The sequence below is a fragment of the Nesoenas mayeri genome, assembly GCF_963082525.1.
Source record: "Nesoenas mayeri genome assembly, chromosome: 17".
Lineage (NCBI taxonomy): Eukaryota > Metazoa > Chordata > Aves > Columbiformes > Columbidae > Nesoenas > Nesoenas mayeri.
The window spans coordinates 3,849,694-3,873,737 of record NC_137565.1 but is presented as its reverse complement, the minus strand read 5'-3'; the positions used below and the strand labels follow the sequence as shown (position 1 = coordinate 3,873,737).

Genomic DNA, 24,044 nt, shown 5'->3' with positions numbered 1-24,044 from the left:
AGCTCTTAAGAACATAGCTGAACAGTATGGGCCTCTATAGGACTTCAGAGAACCCAATAGAACCGAAGTACTTCGTAGGTGATGAGCTGATGCTCTGCTTGAGAGATTAACACTTAAATCATTCAGGACAGACTAAAATTGCCAACCAAATAAACTGAGAGTTCTCTTTTCAGCCCTTTCTCTCTAGAGCTCCCTCCCCAAATTCCTTTCTAATCTGAATACGGTATTTGCTTCCCCCTCTTTTATTTTTTTACATAAACGTAACTGCTGGGATGATGCAGAACCAGCACAGTCAGAGGATTCTCTTTAGATACTCAGAGCGCTCCTGATCTGCATATTGATTTCAACTCATCATCCTCCGTAAACAAAATGGATACACAAGAGAATCTGTCAATACATCTGCTGGTGCATCTTCCTCTCTGCTCAGAGCCAGCAAGCACGAGCACAGAGATGAACGCAAACTGGTGCTGCAGAATGTACGGGCTCAGTGAGAACCGGTACCTTATGGCCAGTTTCCACTGGAAGCTGCGAAGCCGCGATGCGATCAGAAGCGGTCGTGACACAACACTGTTAGTGCCGAGGTTATCTCACCGATGACCCACGCGCGCCCTGGGGACATCCGTGCGATGTGCACATCCACGCGCTGACGTCTCAAAGGACATAAAGCAAAACTTGGCTGCAGTGCAGAATTTCCCAGCGCTGTGCGAGGACGCTGCGCTCGACCCACGGGGATGTACGTGCTTGGTGTGAGGGCAGACACGCCGGCCAGCTGCTGCCCATTGACAATTTTACGCCTTCCTGAACATCATTTTCATCCAAAAGAAACACTTTTGATTATTAAGACAAGGATCTCTACACTATATACCCCAGAAATTAATCATTCCTGTCCTCTCACTAAGACCCAGCTCAAGGTAGCCTGCCTCTGGAAAATTAACTGCTATGGCTCCGTCAAAGAGATAAACAACCTGAGGATCTTCGTACATTCGCTTACTCAAGTAGAATCTCCCCTTCAACCCTTCTCTCCAATAATCAAGCATTTATTGGATCTGGCATAAATATTCAACCCAAGCTGCTCATCAGACCGGTCAGAGAGATGGTGGAGGTTCCACCTGAAGTCCTTGGGCGGTTTCTCTTCAAATCTATAAAGTTTTGCTTTTGGTCTCACTGGAAATAGGATTAGACCCCAAATAGTTCCACCCACAACGACATAGGGGAGCTCAAAAGGGATGGAGGAAGACAATACAAGGAAAGACAATCTCCAAGAAGGATAGTTTCATCAAATAAGGGAGTATTCTATGGAAAAGCAGCTAACATCACCCTGACCTGCATGACATCAAATATCTTTTGCTCCTAAAAGCCCATAAGGCTGCAGAGTTTTCAGTTACCTCTTCCCCCTCTATTCCCACTCGCATTAAATACTCTTCCTCAGTTGCCTTCAGCCACCGCGTGGTCTCTCTGGGCATCATGAATTAAATTCTCCAGTTTTCTGACTTTTCCACCGTTAGAAGGACATTTATCAGGTTAAGCCCAGATTTCTTTCCCTGTCTTACCAGCAGAGTTTTGGATGACTAATCAAGACTGAATATATTTTAAAGATCTAATTCTCCCTTCACTATTTATACTAGTCAATGTCACTTTGACACTATTCTGGCTTTCAACTGCAAAAAACTTTGACTTAAATTCCCTTCAAATGAACACGGTCTCAGAAGCAGACAAGAGCGCTGTTTGCTTCATCCTTCCCTCCCCCAAGTCAGCTTCAGCTGTCACCAAAATCACAGTAAGCATTTTCCTTCTTGGGAACTCTGTGTTCCTGCAGTCATAGTCAGTGGACCAGAAGAGTCTGGCATCAGAAAAACAACTGTCTGATTTCTTGGACTTGCTGTGCCAGAACCTGTCTGGGCCAGATACAGTTATTACCACCAAGAACCAAACATTCAGTTGAATTAAAGATGCTATATGCAATTGGCTATAAAGTGATCGAGCATTCACTCAGTACAGATCCAGGCTGGGGGGTTTGGCTGTTTTCTAAAGGGTGTTTCTTCCTGCAGTTATAAATAACCGCGAGCAAAACACTCGCTTTGTAAGTTAGTGTAAAGATTTTCAGAACTGCCATCCATGAATCGCTACCACGTTTTTAGTAAATGGAAAGTAGTCACCAGCCCTTGAGAACCTTTCACACTTGTCCATTTTCAGTTTGTTCAGATCTGAAAGTACATTTCACCTTAATTCAGACTGAGTGTTTCGCTCAAGGTTAAATCTACTATTTTCAACATGATTTGTGCTGCCTTCTTTCACCCGTATTCCCTGTAATTTCTATGCCAAGTTATAAAGAGGGTGGTATGGTCTGGAAAAGCAGCTGCACCTTAAACCCACCTTGAGATGCTGAACCCGGGAGTGCCCCTTCTGTGTCCACATCCTGGTGGGACAACACTCCGCCCTTGCAAAGAACACTATCTCTGGGCAGCAATGAGGACAAAGTACAAGAAGACAAAACAGATACAAACCATCTTCCTAAAAAGCTGCTCGAGGCCCAAGACTTTTCCACAGCTCATTTCTACCACAGTTTCCACCACATCCAGCCCAGTCCTCGGGCTGAGGAAACATCTCTGACAACTTCCAAGCGCATCATGTCTCCACCTGGATCCACCTCTGCTTTAAGTGGCCACCTCTCCATTAAGTGCTCCTTTTCCATGGCGCTATCAAGGTTCGGTCAGGTCTGCAAGGACATCCCTTGCTGTCCCTTCCAGGAAGGGTCTCAGCCCCATGTCACAGGGAGGGCGTTTTATGGAACGTCACAGTGAATTCTGCAGATGTGCTCTATGCTGCGCTCAAGACAACCTTCTCCACAGAGCTTTTCCGTGAGGGGCTGCTCATCAGGTCTTATTTTAAAGAATCTGGGCCAAGCCATCCCTGCTGTAGCTTCAGTGACGTCAATGAGCTACAGCAGGGGTGAAACTGGGCCATTATTTTTTATGTCCATATGTCATGTGCCCATTAAAGAAAAAAAAAAAAGGCAAAATAAGATCAAGGAAGAAAAGTTATTGAATCAAAAGACTATCCTGTGCGGAGATTAACATCTAGATGCGGAATGTTTCTCTTTGGTTCCTGCTGTACGTTTATAAATGTAACAGTTTATGGAAAAATAAATACAACTGTAGTGTCAAGGTACAATAAGAGTTCTGTAGTGACAAATTATATGCACATTTTGCATCCTGTGTTGATAAAAATATAACAAAAGAGTCTTTACCAAGAAAAGGACTCTTCAAAACTCAACAAAAGCGAGCGACACGGTTGCCAGTAACTGTTTGTTAGTTTCTCCCTTGTAAACCAATATTAATCACGCTCCGTGTGTCAGCACCCCAGAGTAAAGCCCAATGGACCTTGTTCTGAGCTCGTTCCTTAGAAAATCCAAACCAGGAGTAAACAAATATCAAAAGCAAAAATGTGAAATATAGATTTTAAACCTGAGCAGTGTTCTCTGTGAGTATCCAAAGCCTCAGACACCGCCATGGAAGGGGACGCAGCTGAGGACACCGAGCCTGCAGATGTAGGACACCAGCTGCGAGTAACAGCAGCGACAGCCGCTGCAACGCGTCGCGGGGCTGTGTTGATTTTCAGGAGGCAAAGCGGTGTAATTTATCAGCAATGAGCGTGCATTTGTGTTTTCCACCCACGGCGCCCGGACCAGTGGGCGCTACCCTGGGCCCAACCACGAGCTCCATCACAACAAGACCTACGACCAAAATCCCTCACCTCTGCAATTACAAGCCCACTTAACTGATATTTAATCATATGAGTAATCGTATTTATATGAACATAGGTAAAATTACTCACCAATATGCTTACAGAGTCATGCTAATGTGCCTTTAGAGCTAGACAGCAAATGTTTCAGAAGCATCCAGGAGCAGCACCAGACCACAGGAGCTTGGTGTTCGGGGCCTTTACTTCGTAGATAACTTTTCTTTCAAAGCTTAATAGAAGATTCCTTTGAAATCTTTAACTCTCCAAGTCTCAGCTTTAGTCAAAGACTAAGTCTTCTTTGTAAAGGCTTTTTCCCCCTACTTGTTTTCCCTTTCCATTTACAAGTTCTTTTTCCCACAATAAGCCAGAACAGTTTGGGGTTTTGCCTTTTTTTTTAATTTTCTTATTTATCTCCCTCCCCCAATTCCAGCACTGGAATCAAAATAACTTGAGATGGAAAACGTGTGACCTCCCGAGCCTTTATTTACAGTATCGCAAACCACAAGGGAAGGATCTGTCCAAGTTTTCCAGCTGGAATGGGAACAGCAGGGAAAAACGTGCTCTTGTTTTTGCAGTCGTGATATTTAACACATCACAGGGGAGAAGGATGGGGAGGAGAGTTAGAAACAAGTAATGATGCCATGGAAATATCGGATGAGGAGGTTCAGCCACGCAGGCAGGTTCATGTGATTACATCCTTTCTCCCCAGAAATAAGCACAGCTTTGTACACGGACGTGTAACTGCAAAACCAGTCTGACACACATTTAATGGTGTTACTTCTTGACTTTTACAAGACTGTGAAATATACAAACCTTTTCGATTTCACCTGAATTTGTATTAGTGCTGTAATGACCTCTCTTCATGCCACCACCCCCTCAAATTACTGCAACAAAGACTCTGGCAGCAATAAGAAGCCTAGAAGCAGTGGAATCTTCCTCAGACATTTAAACAGCACAGACAAACAAAAATGAACAAGGTTTAGATCTACAGAAAGTTACTTGCAGCAGGAAACTGTCAGTTCGTTTGTGGTTACAACCACACCAGTGTCACAGCTCTTTCCTCTTGGTTAAATATATTATGTCCAAACAGTTCCTCCCATCTAATGTTTCTATTGTAAAAGAAGGAAAACAACCAAGAGACTCACTCATGCTTACACCAGAAATTTCATAGTGCCAGACTATACAGGAGACTTGAAAAGGGATCTTTTTGTATCACTCTAAACATTTATGTTCTAGACTGTTGGGTCTAACTCAGTTTAGCCATAACTATCCTTATGAGATCCCCGTTCTTATAGATCAGCAGCTCCCTGCCTGTCACTGTCCCAAGTGCCACACTGACCCACAACCTCAACACACCACAATTCTACTGCTCCCTTACGCTGCCAAACAGGGTTCCTCTCCTTGCCAGGACAAAAGCAGCCACCCCCCAGCTCTGTGAAGTGTTATCACCTCCATCTCACTCTCTGTAAAGCGTTTTGCAGTGTGGTCTATGAAGGATCCAGCACGAGGGCAGACTTCTCTGCATTCACTTGGTTTCCATAAACTCACTCCTTACAAGCGGCACAATTCGTATGTCACAGGTCACGCAGTTAACTCCCCCGGTAAGTACAGAGTATAGAAAAAGTAAGATTCAACCTCAATTTGTTTCCATATAAAAGGGCACAGGGCTCTGGAAGAGGAAAAGCTTGTCACATCACACAGCCAGGGGTGGAAATGTACCTAAAAATCCCAGCACAGCGTGGCACAAGCACACAGACACGGCAGAGAGTGCTAACAAGGCAGCAGAGGAACCTGCAAACCAAACCTGTGCTTCCTTTAGACAGGACACGACACGTTCCTTCAGTGACGTGCACAAACCGTTCAGAGGGGACAGCACTTCCCCAGGGCACCAGGCCTGTCCCCAGCCCGTCTCGCACCTCCTCAGGCTGAGGCGTCCCGTAATTCCACCTGCCTCACCTCCTCTCCTTTCCCCTCTCCTATACACCAGCCTCCTGCCCAACATCAGTCTCTGCCTCTTCTTACAGAGAAGAACATCCACCCCCATCCAATCCAGGGTTCTGCAGCCGCAGGAGCGGTGGAAACACAAAAAGGCGGCGCGGTGCCCCTGGACGGGGAGAGAGCAGCAGGTACCTCCGTTCTGCACCAGCATCCTCCACCCACCCATCACTCTGCGTCCCCCACAAGCTCCTCACTGAGGTCCCACAGCCACTTACAGCTTGTGCACGCACACGTGCCCCTCCGATTCTGCTCCGTCTTTCCGCTTGCACCAGGGACTGAGGATGCTCTCCTACATTTTGAAATAATTCCACGCAAAATACTCCCGGGTTATGACTTACAGAGGAACCTTCTCCCATCACTTTCCCTCTGTCCAGCAGTTTGGATTCAAAGCCTCTGGGTGTGGAAAAAACCAAAGGGCTGCACAGCGATGCTGGCAGAACGGAGGGGAAAATTACCCGGTGCCTACAGCATCTTCCCGGACATTGCTATTCAGCTCTTGGTTTTCATGAACGCTGCATTCCCTGACAAGGTTTAAAATCCATTTTTCTCCCTGCGTTCCTCACCTGCCAACCCACGGACGTTCCTCGCTCTCTAGTGACGCAAACCACACGGGTTCATTTTGCAGTAAATACAATTCTGAAGGCAGTTTCCCCTCACCTGCCCAGGAAATTAATGACCACTCAGGCACCTCTCTTACCAAAGACCATCAGCCCTGTTAAGTCCTTCGGGCAAGTGAAATGAGTAAAGCCACAACCTCAGGGCAGAGCAAACCCTAAACACTGCTAAGGATGGCATTTCTTCTTTGCTGTTACCACTAATTCAGAGAAACAAGCTCTGCTCTACAACAGCCTACGGGGCAGCAAGCGGGGAGTGCATGATCAAAAGCAAGGGAGGCAAAGCTCTTGGGGCATCGATGTTCTCCCTCAGCACAGGAGCACAAATTGACATGGCAATTAGTGCCTCCACGGGCACTAACTCCTCTGTTAAAGCTGCTGACGGCAGCTCCTGTTCCCAGAGACCCTGCGGGAGAAGCAGCCGGGTTCTCTCCCGAGGAAACAGGGTGTTGTGGAGCGGGACGAGCCGCAGCGGTGGGAGCAGCTCATCCAGACCAGCCCTCGGCTCTGCTGATCCTGCAGAGAGACGCTTCGGGAATGGAATCATCATGGGGAATGATGATGGATTCACTGGGAGCCAGTTTGCAACAGGAGATAACGAAGGTATTCAAATCACCCTCAGTTTTCAAGGATTTCTGGTACAGAGATTGCAGGTTATTAATAATACAGAGCTAGTGTGGCTGCCGTTTCGGTGTAACTGCTGAGGTACAAATCCAGAGGAACTGGAAACACGTTGCAGCCTGGTAAGCAAACAGCCTCAGATTCAAACTCATTTATCCCTTCTCTGCTCTTCCCAGCAATTTGTCGCTCTTAAAGCAAAACCCAGCACTTTTTGAGTTCCATCATCCGGCAGCAAAAATAGGAATTTGTTATACCACACTATCACCTCAATGAGAAACATTTGGTGGGGTTAAGAGTCAAACACACCCCTTCTGGTAGAGGGGAAAAAACCCCAAACTGAGCGGTGAGGAATGTACGGGAGGAAAATAAGATGCAAAACTACACATTCAGTCTGAAGGCGGATACTCCATCTATTGCAAAACTCCTGCTCAGCCACTAATTTTATAGGAAGATTTAACACCATGATACACATCTCTAGAATTCACACAAAAGAGGTTTGGTGATAAACCCACAAGCAACGCTTCGAAGGTTAAAGTGTAAGGGAACAGCAGGCACACACATTCATAAAAAGCATAAACTATCTAAAAATGTACTTGTTAAAAATAACAACAGGATACTTGCTTCCCCATCCACACTGTTTCCTAGGGAAGTTCTGCATGTCCATTCCCCTGGCAAGGTAAAGCAAATTCAAATTTCAGAGTGCAAAAAAAGGTAGAAATTAACAATAATTTCCTGGTTGTACCAGGGGCTGCACACTGTTTGTTTCAACACAGATAAAATGCAACAAGGTTAAGATTTTTTGGGGGAAAGACGCACACACAAGATTTAAATTATGTTAATTGCACATCCTCTGCAGCACTTCTCTCTTTCAATGTATTTATTTGAAAGTTACAATAAACCAGGATGCTGACTAAGCAGAAAAAGGCAGGGAGCATGAATTTTCTTTAAGCGGAGGTTTATTACCGATATACGTCTATGCAATTTAAGCCAACCACGTCCTGTGGCTGCCAAGCCCTTCTCAAAGCAACTCATACAGTTCTTCTTCCAGACTCCATTTTATCGCATTTCCCCCGAGCATCTATTGGAGTGGAACCCGAGCTGAGGTTAATCCCCTCTCTCCAAGCCAGTATCCAGCAGACTCATTACCATTCGCCCTACTAACACCTAAATGATTTTCTTTCTAATATAGGAGAAAAAGAACAGCCATCCAGCCGAAATGCTAGAACGTACCTTCTGCAAAATATCTCTCTAGATGCTTCTGAATGCAGGAGGGAGTGAAGACGGCATTGCTGAAAAAGGATGTCACTGTTGGTCCACATGTGTCAACATCCTAGAGGAAGATAAAACAGTTGCTTAACTGCCATGCCCATGGGAAATCAACCGCGAGAAGAAAGCTGCATTATTTTCACAGTTATACCATGCTAATGGCTCCTATGCAAACAACATAAAGCGACAACATTTTATAACTGCACATCAGAGTTTCTCTGCAGACATCCCTCCGGTATGTCAGAAATTCAATACGTGATGGTAGGCGGCAATGAGCACCTTGGGGATTTAAAGTGCGTTCCAAGGCATGAGTCATCGTCATCTCTAAATCATGGAAATTTAAAAAGAAATAAAAAATATAAAAACACACGCGTGTTGCACTGACCACTCACACGTGCTCTCTCTGTACAAGACATAACTCCTCTAACTCTTTTAAATAGGGTGGTGAATGATTAAAAAAAAGAAGAAAAATATCACACCAGCACACTCCAGAATCGCCACATTCTCCCAGAGCCTGGGCAGGATCCTGCATTTGAGAGTGGAAGCAGTTTTATAAACCCAAGTGCTTCCAGAGCTGGGGGTGAGCAGGAGGCAGGTGTGGGATGGCAGGGGCGGTGGGGAACCAGCAGCACCCAGGAGGACGGATCCGGTGGGGGGAACATCAACCCCGGGCAGCCCATTTCCATCTCATTGTGCAGGCGGCCGCCGCCTGTGTTCCCCCAGGCTGATTTTTGTCAGGAGAGCTGGAGGGCGAGAAGGAACTTGCAACCGTTACCTGCAGAGCAGCTTGTGTGGTTCACTTCCTTATGCCAAGCAGCCCGTTGCCTTTCTAAAACATTCCTCCAGGCAGAGTCTCATCATTACCTCCAACCACTGGAAACTGGTTTTCATGCTGCTTTTAAAGCATCTGGTTCGCACATCAGTGCACACACATGTGCTCCCTCCTCCCAGCCATCCCTCCCCTCTCTTCTTACATCTCCCCAAGTGTATTCCCTATTCATTTCTTGGCTTATCCTTGGCTTGTCTGCCCCTGCTGTCCCCCAAACCATAGCCAGGGCAGAGCAACAGCTCCGGGTAGCACAAAGCAGAGATCAGACAGCTCCTGAAAATCACCCACTCAAGTTAAAGATGCCTTTAACTCCTTTAACTCGCTGAGCTCCCCGGCAGCAGAAATACTCCTCGCTCAGTTGTCCTTCCCAGCAGCAGGAGCCGCGTTCTGCACCAGATCTGGGTCCACATCCACACTAAAAGGCATCTCCGCAACTGGGACCTGATCCGAGCCTTAAGATCAGCACTCACAACCCGAGGGTTACCCAAAGAACGGAAATAAAACACCAATACACTCTGCTCCCTGCACCAAAGAACATGAAATGCTTGGAAAAACCACTGACACCTTTAGCTGCGATTCCCTGCTTCATTTAACACACTGATTTAAGTCTTACTAACAATCAAAAAAGTAACGGCTCTTTACTCTTGCGCTTTCTTGTACAGCAATTTAAATAAATAATAGTGCTAGCACAGGTCAGATTCATCCTGGAGGAAGAGCAAACGCCAGTAATATTTCAGGGCCATTAATCTCCGAGATCTCACCAGGAGCAAGCAGCCAGACAGCTTAAAAATATATTTAGTCCACAAACGCTTATTAACGTCATTTGCTGATTCACAGCTGAGCCAGTCGCACGGAGCCCAAATGCCACTTCTGCTGCCCCAGCCCGGGCTTAAAAAAACCCACAGAGTTGAAAGAGTTGGGCATCAAGTTGCTTAAACCACCTCAAAAACTTCTGCAATGCAACTGTGAGATGTGCATCAACCTGGGCTGGAAACCGCAGGTCTAGCCTGTAGACCCAAGGCTTAGGAATGTGAGCTGGGGTTTAAAGAGGAGGGATCCCCACACGTCTGTGTCCTCGCGTCCACACGATGGAATCGCAGCGTCTGCTTCGCTGTGCCGGGCACGTTCAGAGTCCAAAGCGCCGAAGCTGAGCAGCCGAGCTGCTCCAGCCCCGCGATCCCGCGTTGGTAACACGGATACACTGTCCCACAGCAGCGCTAAATGTCCTTCAGGTCACCCAAATGCGATTGCAACGGGCTACAAAGCTGACTCTTGGTTTTCTTTCCTTTAATTGACTATTGCTCTTATTCCCAGTATGAATACAGCCAAGGCCGGGTTATAAATTAACTGGACTCTGCAGGCTTACAACAAAATTAACAGTGAAAATCATTACCACTTTTAAAATTATATATTGAAATCAACTGAAGAAAATATTTTCCATATATAAACCTGCGTCAAGAATTTGTGTGTGCGCTTTGGGGCAGAATTAACCCACTAAATTCTTAAGGAATCCTTTACAAATTTTGTTTTTAATAAAGAGAAATTTAAAATGTCTCTTTTCCTACTGTTATACACAATTTAAAGCCCAAAGGATTTCTCCCTAAATCACCTATTCAAATCTGTAGGATGGAAATATATTTGCATATAAAACTTTAAATATAAAATATTTGAATATAAAATATTTGAATATAAACTATTTAAATATAAAATTTTAATCTTGCTTTGCATTTGAACTTTTAAACGCTCTTCCAGGTAAAGAGGAGTCTCATTAGTCCCTTTAGCCATTCACCCACATTGATCTGCAAGCAAATGAATCCTCATATTAACTTTCTTTTCAAAAAGGATTCATTATATCCACATAGTTTTCCAACCTAATACACCTCCAGTCAGATTCATTCTCTTTTGTTTCAGGGTTGGGTGTTTTTTCCTTTGTTGTAGATTGGGGAAGGATGACAAAACTCCTGATTTTCAGAGACTGCAGGTCTGGAACGGTTATTCCAAACAGAACAACAGAGTTCCCTCCACGCTTGCAAACAGCATTGAAATCAAAAGTGATTAAAAGGAAAGACATTTTGGAACAGCAGAAGCTGAAAGTGTTGCCTTCGGGAAACTGTAAACAGCAGCATTTTCTCTCCAGTAAACACTGAGAGTAACACATAATTAATGTAGCCTAGGATGTTATGACATATTTCTAAACCTTGTTTTCTGGAATAATCATACATAATTCACCTTGACTGTGTACCCGAGCCATCACTTTTTAAACTTACTGCGGTTCGCAGGGCCCTCACTGATGCTGTTCTTCATTTACTTATTTTTAGGCGTGAGAACAGATCACCAATGCAAAATTTAAACTTAAGAACAGTCAGTTTTAAGCCTCTTTTAGAATGATAATATTAACCCTGTCTGCTTTTCAGAAGCATTTTGTGATAAGTGGAAATCAAACACATGGTTAAAACAGCTCCTGTTTTAAAAACATATTACTGAAGTGCAGGAGACTTCAGCGTTATTAAACAGGGGCAAGATTTGTCCAGAGCAAACCACCAGGAAAAAGAAACCAAACAAAAACGTGGAGAAGCGTCGTGTTAACACAAGAGCTCCCAAAATGCTAGAACAACATTTTTAATTGTGGGTGATTTGCAAAGACGAACGCCCCAAACTTGCTCCCTTCCTCGGGAGGCTTTTGGGTGAGCAGAACCACGCTGGGCTTGGGAGCAGCTTTTGGAACAGTTCATCACACCAGGACATGAGAACAGCCCACAGATTCACATGCAAATACATTCTGCAAGGAGGAAGAGGAGCCACGTGGCTCATTTATTCGCAGAAACGTTGAAAACGCCATGTTACCCTAACAGAGCTGGCAGTTACCTTTCCATGGTGGGTAACGAATGCAAGATGCTTTCTGTTCATGTCTGAAGGGCTTCTCTGCTTAACCGATGTGTTGCACTCCGCTTTTCAGTCCTTCCTCTCACTAAAACCGTTGATATTGGTGGGATGGGCAGAGTTCCTACCTTGCTGCCACCTGAGCAAACCCACTTGGTGATGACCACAGACCGAACACATCGGCCTCAAAGCGGAATCACATCGAGCAAGGGCAAAGGCAGCAGAAAGCGAGACTTGCACGCTGCTTCTGCAAAGTCAGAGAGACCAACAGCACTGTCTCGCAGGGATAAATGAACTAGCAGAATGGTTCCTAGCAAACGCCACAGCTGCTTTAGCTCAGCCTACTGCTTCTGCACAGCCTGCGCTAATAAATACCGAGCGCTCACAAGTGTCAGCTGTGGTCAAACACAGCGTGCCCATCGTCTCAAAGCATCAGTATCAGACCACAGTCGGTCACAAGGGTCCTTTTCCCTCAGAGAAGGTGTTTTCTGTCCTCATATCGGTTAGTCATCCTACAACAATAAGTGAGCAACTAAAAAGCAACAAACCAGAAAGGAATAAATTCAAAACCTTGAAGAACTCTGCAGTCAGAGGAACAGGCTCAAGCATGGGCCAGGAAATCAAGCAACAAGCAAGATAAATGCAGCAGCTAAGGAGAAAATACGAACAGCTCAGAAAAACACCAAAACCATTTCCACCGTCTGACCCTTGTAGCATCTGGACTCTCCAAAGCGCTCTGAGGTTTGAGTCCGTATGGAGCACAAGGTCCCAACCTCACCATGAGCAGCCAGAGCCGAGGGGAAGGGAGAGAAAACAAACAGCAAAATGCTTCCAGAAAGCTGCCCGGGCTCTGGACCTTGCTGTAGCTATAACGAGCTTTTCATCTGCAAAGCCCTCTCCCTGCTTTCTCAGAAGTCGTTATCCCCTTATATGAAACGGGAGCCTGGGCTGTGAAACGTTGCAATGCGTTGCTCCAACTAAGCTGCAGGAAAAATAGATTTAAAAAACCCTTACACACTATAGGCATCTGTATAAGATTTTTACGAGCCTCACATCGGTCTACATGAGCAGAGTTCACATTTGCCGTCACCCAGATGGTGACAACCTGCTCCCCATGTCCCCCGGGACCCCCCAGCTGCCTCCACAGTGGGACCCCAGGAGCTGCAACAGCAGCACCGGCTCCACAGCAGCGTGATGCTGTTTGAGGTGGGTGGTTACAGATCCACATCTTAAAATGGAGCTTTTATAAGCATCTGTTTAGTGCAAAGTTTCAAACTCCCCTCTGAGAGAAGTATAACTGAGGATAAATGTTTTTGCACTAAATTGGAGGGAAAAAGAAAAGAAAGAAGCAAAAGCCTCTTGGCAAGTTCAGCACCTGTGTATGCTAAAGGCACTTCATGATTTATGCATTAAAACGTATGTTATCACCCTGTGAATATTTCCAAGTGAATCAGCCGGACAAGGTCTCCACAGCCTTTCAGGAGAACCTTCTTTTCTCCCTCCAAAGTTTTATTTTGATTCAAGCATTTGATTTACATCACTTTCTGGCCATTTCTAGCTAGTTATATCTCAGAAAACTCTCTATCAGCTTCCACCTTGCCACTTCCATACAAATGTGGCAATTAGCACAGAAAAATTAGTCAGCTATACAGTATTTCACCTTAAATAAAGCAGCTCCAAGAAATAATACACCGTTTAATCGGTGCTTGACAGCTAAGGAAGAAACACAGTATCTCAGAAGGTCTGAAATCCCTTTGTAGATGTTGATGGAAGCCCGTCCTTGTCAAAGAAACCCACAATTCCTGATACCGCTCAGTATTGTGCTTTCGTCCTCCGTTCCATCCCAGCTCAGCTGCTGATCAATGAGGAGTCCCATGGAATAGCACTTTGAATTTCAATGTCAACACAGCAGTGCTGTGGTAATGATAGAAAATATTTACATATTGCCTCATTGATCGCGGGGTGTTCTTTTCCAACCATCTGGCTACTGGGCACTCATTTTTTTAATTTTCTTTTCTTTTTAGGGCTTTATATAGTTGTAAAGCAGGTTGAGCATCTTTACAGCGAACATCCAACGTTCCACCTCTATCAGGCTCTCCTGTTATTTTTAAAACACAAGATTAGTGATGGCGTTAATCAATTTCACCCCATCTCAGGGAGGGAAAGAAGGACAAAACTGAAACAACCTGACAAACACCCGCCCCGCGCTCACCAGAGTGATGTGCCAATTCAGCTACAAGGTCTCATTTTTAATGTGACTCAAGGGTGTCACCATTTTGACAACAGATGAGTCAAATGGAAATATGTCACTCAGTGCACTCGCTGCCAGCCTCGAGATAAAGAAACCCTGCAAGGGCTGCTTTTTCCATTCCAGATGGAAAATGTTCAGATAGCGGCGACACGGAGCCCCTGGGCTGTGCGGATGCTGCTGTGGGTAACCGCTCCAGCTACCCACCCAGGGACCACTGTTGTCACCTGCAGTGTCACCTGCAGCTCTCACCAGGTCTAGAGAGACCCACCCGTGCTACATAAAGTGAGAAACTAGGGTGAGACACAGGGATTTAACCTCAAGAACACCCACAGCAAAGCACGAAGCGCCTCTCTGCCATGTGCTCCAAGCACCAATGTGTTGCGCTCCCCGGCACGGCACAAGCGGTTTTAGTTAAATCCTGTCTAGCTGACCCCAGGTTTCCACATAAAAATAGATTATTAAAAAGCTTTGAAAAGCTGATCTGCATATAGTCTGCTAGAAATTTGAACAGCAAGTTCAATAACGTATGCAGGAAAGACTGACATCTACAAGATCTACAAGTTCGCTGCAGAGACCTCTGCAGAATACTCAATAGGGATATTTAGAAGGTGGTTCTCAAACAGCAGTCAAATTTATTTCAAGGGGTTTTTGGTGGCTTCAAACCTGTTTATCATCAGAATCTGACTCTCATAGCTAATGGTGCCATTAACTTGATTTAGGAAGAACGGCAGGTCTAGAAGTCAAATTATACCCTGCCTTTAAACCAGCAACACAAATAGTCTCTCAACACAGCTTAGCTGATGGGTTTTGGTAGTGATGCTTAAGATAAACACATTCTTATCTACTTTTCCAGTCCTACTTTGATAACAAGCCAAAAAACACAAGTTCTGTCAGCAAAATGACAGACAACATAAGGGGGACAGGGGGAAATTGCTCTAACATATATCTGCCTTGGATTCTACAGATGCTCCATTAGACAATGAAATCTCCCCTCTATGTCAAGCTCCTTTTTCTGCTGGAACAACCTATGAAGGAGAAGGACAGACGGACAAAGGCTGGTCTGAAGAGGTTTACATCCTCTCCAGCCAGAGAGCCCAGATGGTTTTGCAGATGTGATGCAGGAGCTCTGGCCCTAACAAGCTCCACTGAAGGTCACACACAGAAGGAAAAGCACCTATGAAATGTAGGGAGCTTTGCATAAATAATTCTTGCTCTTAGAAATCCATTTATAAGACCATATAACTGAAGAGTTTCATGATCCACCCCAGTGATGCTGCATTTCCAACACGATTGCTCTGAGCAGAGTGTCAAGCGGAGATATCCAAATGTGAACCCTCAGCAAGTCAAATGGTCTCTTGCTTTTCTAAACAAAATGATAAATTAAAACTGAGGAGCCAGAGCAACACACAGAAGCTACACAAAAAAAGGTTAATCCTTCAAGTAGGTTTGCCCAAATATGCTCTTTCCTCTCACAGAGGTGGTGTGTTAGATAAACGTGCCTTCTCGTAAAGCCTATTTATAGGCATTAAATGTAAGCAAAAGACAACATTAAAAATTATTGCGTAGTCCCAAAACAGACAAAAGGACACATGGTGTCCATGCTAAACACATTTCTGAGGATATTTGCTGGAAGACGTTTACCATCTGTTGAAGTTAAAACTTGGAACGCTATTTTACAATCCAGATGCAGGTTAAACAAATAACGGGTCCCAAGAGCCTGGATAAACGATGCTTAAAAACAAGGGAGAGAGGGAAAGCAGACGAGCTATCTGCTCCTCTCCTTCCCCGTCACCTTGATTTGGTGGCCTAGAGAATGCTACCAAAAAGACAAGGATGGCAGAGAAAAAGCAAGCGAGCGGCCTTCCTTCCCCTTCTGTTCTCTTTCACAAAATATCTCTGAGTTATTTACATACTTGTATCCTGAACTCCCCCTCCGGTTTCACAGCTTGCAGTTAACTCCGCGTTCCGCTGGAGATAACACATGTTGAGCTTGCGGCGTGTTTAGGCTACAACACCCTCCGAATGTAACGCCAGGTCACCAAGCCCACAGAGGGAAATGTTTCCAGCTGTAGAGACTGGCTAGAAAACAGACAGAAATATGAGGCTCCATCTCTCCAGCACCCTGAAGAAATCAACCTACTCAAGGGAAGGAAACAACTCAACAGCTTGGCAACGCCTACAAGTGGTGCTCAACCTCAGATCCACCGAAAAGATGTAAATATTTAGATTTCGATTTCATCCGATATAAATACAAAACGTCTATTTCCCTCTTTAAAATAAAAAAGGAGCGTTAAAATAGGTAAGCCACCCACAGAGAAAGTAGAAACACTGCAGAAGTGTTTTAAGTTATGGTATTGATCTTGAAACAAATTACAATCACAAGTGAAGCTATTCCCGTTGAATTGTCTTCTGATGTACATAAAACACAATTACAACACATGCCCATATAGAAATACATACACAAACTTGTTTTGCTGCTCATTCCAAACATCCAGTGCCCATTAGTTTTTTACCTCTTACAAAGCGCCCATGGCCCTCCAGCGTTCCCTATGGAGCGGTGACTCTGACTCCAACCCAAATAATCCAAAATAAGCCCCAGAGCGACCCAGCGAGTCCCAACGATTGACCACCCACGAGCCGGCAGAATCCGACCCGCGGCTGTACTATAAAAACCTGAAATCCTTCCATAACCTTTTAAAGCACATAATGGAATTAAGGCCCCACTACACATCCAGAGTCAACAGTCGTGCAAACATCCAACTTCTTTGGAGCTGGAGATAACACGGCCTCACCCCTAAAGCACCGAGATATGCCAAAGCGCTCAAGGTGCTGACGTGATTACACCCTCCCAATTAGTTATTGTGCCATTAAAGAGAAACGCCTTCTCAGGTCATTGCTCTGTGGGTTAAGTCAGCTAATATTCTCGAATTAGTGTCCCGAAGCTCAGCGATCGTTATGTAAGTGCCAGCAATCCAAACAAATCGGAGTGAACTTCCCCGTCCATTACAGGAATCGCTGCTGCGATGGCGAATTATGAAACTTCCAGCTGTTCGTTCACTATGATCTTTATCTCTCCCAAGTGCTCCTAGTTACGCTGCAACCATCAGAAGTGCCTTCCCAGCAAGGGGCAAACTGTCTCTTGTTTTATTACTGGATTATCCAGACCTCTACGCCCCCCGCCCAGGACGAGACTAAAGAAACCAGTGGAAGGTTCTGAGCAGAAATCCCAGTATCCAGTCTCAAACTGGAGACTGAGCTGTTTAAAGGACCAGAAAAGGATGAGCAGCAAATCCCTTTTCCTTGTCACATCGGGGGGGCTCTCCAGCTTACCTAAGCTCAACCGCTTTCCTGCGGAGGACAGTTTTAAGGTTCCTGCTTACAACGTCACAGCACTCGCCAACCTCAGCTGTTCAAACACAACTAAGTCAGGACTGTAAAAGCTGCGTGGAGCCCTCGCCCAAGTCCACAAGAACGCAGATTTCTGGTGTCGCGGCTCTCAAGCACCAGCTCCATAAGGAAAAAGTCCATCACCCCGGCTATGCCGACCACCAAACCCACAACACCCAGATCCTTGTTACTGTTCCTTGTACATGGAAGCCCACACACAGATGTTTTTCTCCCTCTCAGTAAAAGGCACTAAATTTCTCCGCCTGGCTGGTCTTTCATGGCAAAGGCAGCAGTTACCTGCTGGGGTCTCTCCAGGGCAGGTTTTAGCCCCGTGCTTGTTGGATTTCCTGCTGCTCCCTGCACCCACATACACTCAATATCCATCTCCGCTTATTTTCCTGTCAGCTTCTAGGGATATTTTTCTTTAAATTAAAAAAAAACACCATCAAAACAGTCACACCTGGGAAACCCTTTGCCTATGGAAAACGCACAATTTCGACTTCAGGAGCACCGTGTACGGACTTGGCATCGTGCTGATTAAAACTCCCTGAAGTGACGGGATCTGAGTTAGCTCCACGCTAAATTGTTTTGTTCTTCTTACATTAAGAACATCTAAATATCATTCATTGCCTTTTTTCATTTGAAATTCCATAGGACTCTTGGCACGGACGCCGCGATTTCAGTTCATGGCTCAGTTCGCACTCGACTCCTCTGCCCCAGCGCAATGCTGTGGCATTTGGATTTTCTCCAACGCTCAGGAACCAAAGTTAAAAATAAAGTGTTTTATTTATTCCCTCCCCCCACATTAATTACTCCATTCCCATTCACACTGAATACTACAGAACATTTTTGCTTATAAGATGCTTTCAGGCTCAAAATTAAATTTAGACATATCTTACTAATTTGAGGAGATAAGTATTAATTGCATCATACCCTATGTCAGCCAGCTTTAAAATTAAATTGGAAGGCAGCTTCACTATTGAGAGGAATTGGCTATTAAGAAAACCATGGGGTTTAGATGTTGCTTTTTCCTTCTAAGTAAATAAAAATAAAGAGAAGACAGAAATTGACGCGTGTTCCTCCCCTCTCCTCGAAATGAGGTTTGTATCTCGAATGAGAAAAGCAACATGTGAAGAAAGAAACTCTCAACGGATGGTGCTGGTCCTGGAACAGGACATCACGGTGAATATGCATGAGTGGCATGAGTCAAACGGCACTGGGGAGCGTCAGCTTTCACTTGCCATTTTCTGAGGCCTCCCAGTCCGGCTGCCAAGACGGCAACTGAATAACAAGATCTCGGTGTGAACGCAGAGGGGAGATTAATGCTGCTTGGGACTAATTGGACAAACCTCCTTTAAATTAGCCCGCTTGAAGGATGCGCTGCTTCTCTATCCGGCCGACTTGCAGAAGCACTAACAAATTGTGACTAAAACCAGATTATTTATTTCAATTCAAAACCCCTTAGCATCGCTGTCAGTTTTAAGTTTTGATAATTTCTATTAAAAAAAAATCAGGGCAAGGTCTTTCTAAAATGGTTGCTGTCAACAAAAAAATGAGAAGTTAGATAAAGCTCCCACACGCCAGATGGTAAATCACAATAAATGCTCGGGCTGTTAGATGCACAACAAGCAACAAATGTATTGAAATCCACCATCAGAAGCAAACCCAAAATAGAAAGGGTGTTTTAATAAGAAGTTATCATTTGTGGGAAAGATCCTCGTGAAGCTTCTCAGGATCAAAAGTCATATGTTGAGAGGTTCTCACTTCCCACCTCACGTAACACGAGGAACAACCATAATTTCAGCAGTTACTTTAAGCTAAAGTCAGCAAGAGCTTGGAGTTCACTATTTAGACATTACTTATGACCCTTTCTGACAAGTTACTTAAAAATATATTGTTAAAGGATACCAGGGAATTGTTTACTCAAACCATTGCTGTTTCCTCAACACAGATGCAAGAAAAAGTTATATTAAAAAGACAAACAGCTGCTACTGTATGCTGTTTAAATGGCAACAAAAGCATCTAAGGGCCATAAAGGGAATAGTAAGGGAATTAAAAAGCATTTTTATGCATGAAGATGGCTAACATCCGTACATTCATTAAAGCGGTATCAACCAGGCTTTTAATTAAAAGTTAGTGACAGAAACTTAAATACGATTAATGAAACCTAGCGGCCCAGCAGAAGTCTGCTCTATCAAAAGCAAGGAGCACAAGAAGCACAAGCATTTCCAGCCTTTCTCTTTCCCTCTCCGAGACGATCAGAACAAGGACCGCGAAGCAGCATTCCTGTGAGACACAGCGAGCCAGGACAAGCCGGCAGCCGCGCTCTCGTGCTCGGCCACGCTTTACTCTGTGTATCCCAAGGAGGCGTTTCAATCACCGAGCAGCCCGGGGCCAAGACGACGAGCTGGTTACCTGTCAGAACAACCAGCCCCATGGTGATCTATCAACCCAGGTCTGCCAAAGGCCAGGGAAAAGCTGCCCCACAAACAGCAGCCTCCTGTTCAACAGCAGCAAAACAAAATTCACTCGGAAGCCAGCGCTAAACTCTGTAACGCGGTCGGTCTGCTTATGTTACCTGGGAGCACGACACGGCCGCGACAAAAATAAACCACGCGATAAAAATATAGAGTGGGGAAGAAGATATGGGCACAGAGAGGGAATTAGCGTGCAATAGGACGAGGAGGCCTGCAGGCCATAGATACTTTGACATGCAATCAAACCACCTCCTACTTAAGTCCTGATGCCCGCAAAGACTGATCTACCACCACTGTGGTGTTGAACCTCTGTCATGCACAGAGCTGAGCACATGCAGATTATGTCTTCAAAGACCAAAGACTCTTTTTGGCATCGTATTACCCACTTAGTGGCTTCCAGACACACAGAGCGCAGAGAAGATGGAAGCTCTCACTTCAGAGCGGGTAGTAACACAGGAAGAAACTTTTGGGTTTTTGTTTAAATACACAAGTTAAATAAACTTTGCCTCAGTTGCGGCATTTTAACATGAAATGTGAGAGGACTGAGCTGCGGGGTGGACTGAACAAGGCACAGTTCTGAGGGGCTCCTGGCTCTGCTGGTGAGGCACCTCAGGGCTTCTGCCGCTCCGGTGGGCTGAGGGGCTGGGGAGGAGGCGAAGGAAGCGGTTTAACCCTCCTGCACACGTACAAAAAGCTCAAGCTGCCCATGCTGGAGCCCAGGGCTGCTGGGGGGCACCAGGCAGGGCCCCTTCCATCGAATGACGGGGAGGACGAGAGAAGGGAGCACCAGGCCCGGCTACGGAACACACATCCTGCTCTTTCTAAAGGGAAAAATCTCCTCCTCCGGAGGGGAGGCACCGCTGCGGGAGTGTGGCCCATTTCCAGTCAGTTCGCAGACCACAGCGGGGATCTCAGGCCTCGAAAGCCCACAAGGTTCTTCCTCAGCTATAATTAGTCAAAAGCGTTTCTCCTGCGAGGCCGCTGCAGGTCTCACCCATGTTCTCCTACCATCACCAGGCAGAGCCTCCATCCCCTCCTCACAGCCAGGGGCACCACCGCCATCCCGCCACACCACACATCCCCACCCGGCGCCCCTGCCAGCGCCAAATCGTTGAGACCGAAGCCCAAGAGACGTGGTAACCAAGGAAGGAGGACGCAGAGGCCACGGGCAGGGTCCCCGCCATGAGGCACCGCCGCGGCACCTCTGGCCACCCCCGGCCCCAAACGCTCCCGCTGCCGTTATGAAACCCGGTGCCGTCCCCGTTTGTCAGACACCGACACCCAGACCACGGCCGAGGGCAGGAGGAAGGTGTTTGCTGCCCACAGCAACCGGCACACAACGGTATAACCAGGGGCCGAGGGGTGTAACAACCGCAGCTCATTCACACAGCAGCGGGTACGTTAGAGCGAAGCCACGAACCTTCGCTGTTCCGTCCGCGATGCTGAGCCGGGCAGCGGCCGCGATGGCTGCAGCGCCCGCAGACCCCGCGGCGCAGCGGACCGGTCCCTCCCCGTCATTTTCTCCTCTATTCGGGAAACTTTTATGGCCCACGCATCCCGCTGGCCGCCGGCGAGGACGAGACAGCGCGACCCCACTCAGGCCGCGGGAGCGCCCGGAGGTACCGGCCGAGCACCCGCCGGCGGCGCGGCCCGCAGGGGCCGTTCGTCCTCCACCGCCCGCCGAGCCGCCCCGGCCCCTCGGGGGAAGCTACAGCCGCCCCGCGGGCCCCAACCGTTCCCCCGCGCCCTCCCCCCGGGCCCGCGGCCGCTCCCGCCCCCATCGAGGCACGGCCGGGCCGACCCCCCAGGCCCCCGCCAGGTGCCGGGGCCCGCCCGCCCCGCCGCCCCCGCTCCCGTTACCACGCACCGGCTGCTCCCGGCGCGGCGGCCGCGGCTCCCGCTGCCGTTGCTGCTGATGCCGCCGCGGCTCGGCAGCTGCCGCTGCCTACGAGTCGCTGCCTGCCGACATGCCCGCGCTCCGCTGGCATAATCCCCGGCGAGGGTGGGCCGGGCGCAGGCAGCTCCTCACCCGCCGGCTCTGCCGCGGCGCGGGGACGGCGGAGGCGGGGGGAGGCGGGCGGGCGGGCGCAGCCCCGCGCTGCGGGGGCGGAGGGAGCGGGGAGAGCGAAGCGTCCCGGCGCTGCCGCTGTCCCGCCGCGGCGGCCGGACGGCTCTACCCCCCGCCCGGGCCGTGCCCACCGCCGCGGGAGCCGCCACTTCCTTCCCCGCGCCGGGGCCGGCGCTCCCGCACGGCGGCGGGCGGGCGAGGCGGGGGCGCCGCCTAGCGGCCGCGGCGTAAAGCGCCGGGGGCCCGGGACCGCCCGCTCCGCCCGGCCGGGGAAGCCGCGGGTCCCGCAGAGGGTCCCGCCGCGGGTGGGTGCGCGGCCCCCGGGCCGTGCGGGGCTCCGGGACCGCCGGGGAGCGCTTACCGTCCTCCTGGGGTCCCTCTCCTGCCGGTGCCGGCAACGCCTGCCCGCCGGAAGGATAGAGTAACGGTTACGGAGCCGAACTGCCGCGGCGATGGGTGAAACCGCAGCGCAGGCTCCGCTCTCACCGACTTTTTGCAGGTGTTGGTCACTCCTGTAAATTTACACCCTCCGAGGACTGTGAAAAAAAAAATCCCTAAAGGTTTAGGAATCAATTTATTCATAAAAAATCGGCAACAAAATTTGCTGTTTAAAACATTTGTCAATTTGCTGCATTTTTTTCTTTCTTAAGGAGGCATCACTTTGCCACTTCAGTTCTACTCAGCAAATGCCAAATGCTACCAGCAAACAGGCCCTTGTTGAACCCTGGATGATTCCATTGCTTTTTAGAGACGTGGACAGACAGAAAACTGGTTTTCTCAAGGTTAAATCTCAGAGTTGAAAGAGTTGTAATGTTTATTATCTTCGAGAAAACCTGCATGGGAGTGTCTCGCAATGGCAGACTGAGACAGAACAAAGCCTGGGGCTCTGAGTAAAACCATCGTAGATCTGTGAAGGCGATAAATGCCGATGCAGAGCAGTGTTGGGAGGAAGAACACCAGAGGAAGGTGAATCAAGTCCTCCCCAGAGGAAGCATAAGCTTCTGCTTCTCTGGAAGTCCCTTTTTGTCCCCAAATATGGAACACCACAATTTGCTCACATTAAAGGCAAGAATTTTAAAGGGGATTTAAGCAGGTGCAGTCCCATTTGCCACAGCAGACACGCGCTTGGTGTGCCCCACTTTTTGATGCTTCAGGTCTGATTTTGAGAAGCGCTGAGCGTTCAGGCCTCCCTCTGATTTAATCTGGAACTGCAGATCCTCTGCCCCTCTGGAGACCAGGCCGAGGGCACCGCACGCAGCAGAACAGGTCACCCAAGACCGCCGGTAACTTTAAAAGGTTGTCCTAGAAGTTTACCAAGAGCAACACTTCCCACCCCCCCCGCTTCAGTGTTATAATAGAACAGAAATAGCCTAAAGAGCTCCAACAGATGGAGGAGGACTTTTGATTAAAAAATAAATTCTGACTCACAATTCAGTTTTCTGGATGTAATGAAAAAAAAAAAAGAGTACATGAATATGAATAGCACTGGAAAGAATGGAGTGGAGATGAAGGGAGGTTATAAGGAAAGGCAGTGAAAGAGCTGCACTGATTTACCTACTTATTTCTAGTGCCTGTCAGGACAATTGTTTGTTTGTGCTGTGGTGCTGATGAAAGCAAACAAGCCCATTAGTGAGCTCACGGCCTTTTCCTGGATTCCTTGGCAAATCCTGCTGATGTTACTTCTGAAAGACACTTTTAAATGCCGCTTGTTAATAACTCAAAAGGTGGGAAAATTCCCCAGCTAAGCAGCAGAGCTGTGTGGGGAACTCAAGATTCTTTTTTCCTGCCTCAGCTCCTTCTAAGTAAAAATTACAAGTAACAAGAGGAAGCACCGTTAAAATTGTACATCTGTTTGTGGAGCCTGGAAGTGCATTTGGGCAAGTTATCTCCAAGCATTCAGAGCCAATTTCTA

The 24,044-nt window shown here is 47.2% G+C and overlaps 1 protein-coding gene across 4 annotated transcripts in view; it reads right to left on the bottom strand.

Moving 5' to 3' along the window:
* The window catches only part of PITPNM2 (phosphatidylinositol transfer protein membrane associated 2), a 121,349-nt gene extending 99,074 nt beyond the window's left edge, over positions 1-22,275 (bottom strand). For 2 of the 4 annotated variants that reach the window (XM_080355020.1, XM_080355024.1), the window contains exons 1-2: positions 21,932-22,275; positions 8,205-8,304 (exon numbers count right to left, since the gene is read on the bottom strand). The gene's annotated coding sequence lies outside the window, so the exon portion shown is untranslated. Of the gene's footprint in view, positions 1-8,204; positions 8,305-16,713; positions 16,838-21,927 lie in introns of those variants that run through there. The other 2 variants (XM_080355021.1, XM_080355022.1) reach the window with 2 other exon arrangements.
* Positions 22,276-24,044: the final 1,769 nt, after the last annotated feature.